Here is a 4,846-nt window from a genome sequence, read left to right as displayed (position 1 = left end):
AACTGGTGCAGCCACTCTGGAAAGCAATATGGAGGTTCCTCAAGAAGCTAAAAATAGAACTACCCTATGACCCAGCAATTGCACTACTAGGTATTTATCCAAGGGATACAGGTGTGCTGTTTTGAAGGGACACATTCACCCCAATGTTTATAGCAGCACCATCAACAAAAGCCAAAGGATGGAAAGAGCCCAAATGTCCATCGATGGGTGAATGGTTAAGAAGATGTGGTATATATATATATACACTGGAGTATTATCAGCAACCAAAAAGAATGAAATCTTGCCATTTGCAACTATGTGGATGGAACTGGAGGGTATTATGCTAAGCAAAATTAGCCAAAGAAAGACAAATATCACATGACTTCACTCATATGAGGACTTTAAGATACAAAACAGATGAACATAAGGGAAGGGAAGCAAAAATAGTATAAAAACAAGAAGGGGGACAAAACATAAAAGACTCTTAAATATAGAGAAAAACAGAGGGTTGCTACAGGGATTGTGGGAGGGGGATGGACTAAACAGGTAAGGGACATCAAGGAATCTACTCCTGAAATCATCAGCACTATATGCTAACTAACTGGAATGTAAATTTAAAAAAAATAAATTAAATTAAAATATCAATAAGTAAGTAAATAAATAAATAAAAGAAATGAGCTCTCCTTGGGTGAAATTAGTAGTCTTCAAGATGTATAGATTATCTCAAATGAGACCCCACCCATTTCTTGTTCAGAATCAAGGAATTTCACTTAGGGATGATGCATAGGGCTTAGTCCTTGAGGATCCCATGTCCCAAGACATCTGGTTGCCTGGTGACCATCAGTCTAACTGATCCTGTCTCAAGGATGTTGCCTCTTCCTTGAGTGGACCCTTCATGCAAGGTGATAAAGCACCCGAAAACACAGAGAGCTGGGCCTTCACTGACTTTATAGAACAGACTTTATAGAACAGACTGTTCAATTTTGTGGCTACTTGCTACTAAATGTTTTTGTTGATATTCGTGTGGATGTCACAATTTGTTCTGAGATCTGTTTTCATGATAACCTGGCAGGGAGATTGTAGGAATAACTAACCATCACCTTTAGTGGCTACTACTGTTTATGATAAAGAACCTAAGGATCCACATGACCAACTTGACCTGCATAAGTTTGCATTCATGCCGCTGTGCCTCTGTTTCCCCATTGGTGAAACCACAGGTTTCTCTTCTAGCTCTAACAACCTTAGCTATAGTCCTCACAATCAAATGAGTGAGCAAACATATACTGTGCCTTTCCCTTGAGTCGGGTCCTGCCTCAGGCTCTGGGGATACATCTAGAAACAAGATAGATAAGAGTCTCTGTTCTCTTATCTTGGGAGGAAGCCATGGGGACATATTGCACAAAAGAAAACAACACACAGAAAGGGAAATTTCAGGCACTGGTATGTGCTAAAGATCTGGAAGAAGAGCTTCCCTACGGAAAAGATAGCAAGTGTGAAGACCATAAGAGAGGGACAGGTTTGAAGAGCTCCGTGGGGCCCATGCAAAGGGCCACAGGAGAGTAGACGGGGTGATGTCAGACACAGGAAGGGACCTTGCAGCTTTGGTAAGGAGTTTAGGCTTATTTCCAGTTTCAGTGAGGACCACTGGCAGGTTTTCAGCCAGGATGTGATACCAAGTAAATGTGATTTATGCTTTAGAAGGCTGCTGCACAGAGTGAGGACAGGAGGGTGCCAGCGTTGGGAAGGAGGAAAGCTGGTGAGAAAGTCATTGGAGCAATCTCGGAGCAAGGAGGTTGTGACTGCACGGGGGCACAGCACTGGAAATGGTGACCAGGGCTGCCAGTGAGGATGCACCTTGGACATACAGCCAACAGGACTTGGATGTGGAATGTGAAGAAGAGAGGAATCAAGGATGATTCCAAGGGTTCTTACCCTGAGCAGATGGGTAAATTCTGCTATCCTTTACAAAAATGAGCAAGCTCAAGGAGAGTATGGGTAGGAGGAGGTTGGGTTGAAAATCAATTACTTTGGCCATTTAATTTTTTGAGATATCTTTTCAAAATCCAGATGAGGTTGTCCAGGGAACTCAGAAAGGAGGTTTGGGTTGATTGATAGAAATTTGAGAGACATCAGATCAATTTAAACCATGGGCCTTTGTGGATCATCTACGGAGAAGACATAGCAAGAGAAGAGAGACAAAGACAGACTGTGGAGCTCTCCAACATTGAGAGGAAGAGGGGCTGGCAAAGGAAACAGAGAAGGAACAGCCACTGAGAAAGAGGCCAGTAACGTGATGGGGATGCCTGGAGAGGAAAGAGCTTCAGGAAGTTAGAAGAGGTGCTCAACAGGAGTTAGTGTCCCAGGAACATTCCTTAATGCATTGAGGATTCATCTATGCCTGAGAGGTCAAATGGGGACAGAACAGAGAACTAACCATCAGGTTGGCAAGATGTGAGTCAATGGTGACTTTAATAAGAGCTCTCTCAATGGAGTGATGGGGCCTAAAGCCTAGAGAAGAAGGAGAAGAAATGGAGGAGGCTGGTATGAACAACACTGGAGAGTGTACACTCCCAGGCAGGTGTAAGAAATCATTCACCTGAGACTGTATACTTGGAACTCTTCCCAGCCCACCACCCAAGCCAAGGACACAAGAGTTGGCCTCCCTGTGGGAGAATATATATGGCCATGAATTCTTTACAGCTTCTCCATCAAGAGGTAGAATCTATTTCCCTACCTCCTGAATCTATATCAGCCTCTGACTTGTTTTCAGCAATAGAATCTGATAGCAGTAAGGTTACTTGAATTGTGAGTCTTGGAATCAAGAGACCTTTGAAGCTCCTGCTTTGGCAATGCCACTGCCATAAGAACAAGGTTGAGCTAGTCTGCAGGCAAGACCAGAGGAGGTAGGACCCAGGCTTCTGGCTGACAGCCAGCAGTTATCAGACATGTGAATGATACCATCTCAGACCATGCAGACCATCACCCTAACAGCTGACTATACCACATGAATGAGTCCAGCCCAAATGTGCCAACCTAGAGAATCATGAACTAATATGTGATGTTGTTTTAAGGCTCTAAATCCTGGGCTGGTTTGTTATACAGCAAAAGCTAACCAATACATCCTCAGAGCTGAAAATTTTTAAAAACACAAACTCAAATACCCATGTCTTTCTTTCTCTCTCTTCCTTCAATTTTTATTCCAAAGTATTGTACTTCTGAGTCCATAATTTTATTCTCAAGAGGAAACTTCAGATGTCCTTCAGGTTTTCCTTGGCTGCCTTCGCTGCCACCACTCAGACTTTAGGCCACTTCTCTTCCTTCCCATCCCCCTTAGTCTAGGTTTCCCATTTATTCTCAACCAGTTATTTGTTTAGCATTAGACACTGAGCTGTGGGCTCTCACATACTTAGCACTAAAGTCCCCCAAATCTGTGGGATTTGATGTGAAGAATCCCACTTTACCAAGGAGGAAACAGAACTTCAGAGAAGCAAACTGACTTTTCTCCACTAGGAAGTTCAAGTGTTTTGTGACTCAACAAGCAATGTTTCTTCTACTCTAAAGCACTTAGACCCCACCTACACTTGAATGAAATGAGTTCATTGTATGACTTAAAAAGTAGCTAGGAACAATACACGTAGCTCAAATATTGAGAGTTCGATATTAGTTAAACTTTATTATAGACATAGTATAGGTTTCTACAAAATGGTAGTTAGGTGAGGTTTTAATTTTTTTTTATGTTTTTTATTTATTTTTGAGAGACAGAGAGAGAGAAAGTGCAAGCAGGGAAGGGTCAGAGAGAGAGGGAGACACAGAATCTGAAACAGGCTCCAGGCTCTGAACTAGCTGTCAGCACAGAGCCTGACGGGGGCTCAAACCCACAAACTGTGAGATCATGTTCTGAGCTGAAGTGGGACACTTAACCAACTGAGCCACCCAGGCACCCCTGTTTGGTGAGATTTTAAATGTTTTGGGAAAAAAGGATCTATCCAGGCACCGGGTGGCTCAATCAGCTAAGCGTCCAACTCTTGATTTTGGCTCAGGTCATGATCTCACAGTTCATGGGATCGAGCCCCAAATGGGGTTCTGTGCTGACAGCACAGAGCCTGCTTGGGATTCTCTCTCTCTCTCTCTCTCTCTCTCTCTCTCTCTCTCTCTCTCTCTCTCTCTCTCTCTTTCTCTCTCTCTCTCTAAGTAAATAAATGAACATTTAAAAAAAGATGTATCAAGGAAGCCTGGGAGTGCTGCAGGACTTCATAACCTTTATCATGGGAGTGGAGGTTGGGCATGTCTAGAAGGAAAGACGGTTTGCAGCCTTACTAGGCGGCACCTGACTGCACAAGTCGGGTTTCCCCAGACAGCAGCTGTAATGTCTCACAAAAAACTAGTATCCTTCAGAGTGTCTTTTGGGAAATGCTGTCCCATGGACTGGCTCCTAGTTCCTTTAAAGTTGGAAGTGACCTCCTGCTTTATATTTAAGAGGAAAATCAAAGACAGATTATTTTTGTTTTGTGCTTGATCTTACAAAATTATACAACTTCCTTTGCTACGATTGTCAGCCCACAAGACCCACTAGTGATCATCCCTCTTATGGCCCTGCACGGGGTGAGGGACACTCTCTTGGGGCCCAAAAGAATTCCAGACAAGAGCCTCCAAGGAAAGCCAAATGCTCGTGCTCAGAGGGCCTGGGTCACTCTAGCACTTTCCCATTTTGGAAATCCCCTGAAGAGCTGCGTATTAAGGCTTCCTTCTCTGGCCCCCTCTCCCAACTCCCCATAGCTGTTCCCCGGAAGGCTGCCTTGCCCAGACCCCCCATCCCCTTGTATTCCAAAGCCTCTCTCCTGCCCTAGGCCACTGGACACCTCTCCTT

Source organism: Suricata suricatta, chromosome 2, assembly GCF_006229205.1.
Source record: "Suricata suricatta isolate VVHF042 chromosome 2, meerkat_22Aug2017_6uvM2_HiC, whole genome shotgun sequence".
Lineage (NCBI taxonomy): Eukaryota > Metazoa > Chordata > Mammalia > Carnivora > Herpestidae > Suricata > Suricata suricatta.
The sequence above is the reverse complement of the archived record's forward strand: the minus strand, read 5'-3'. Positions refer to the sequence as shown.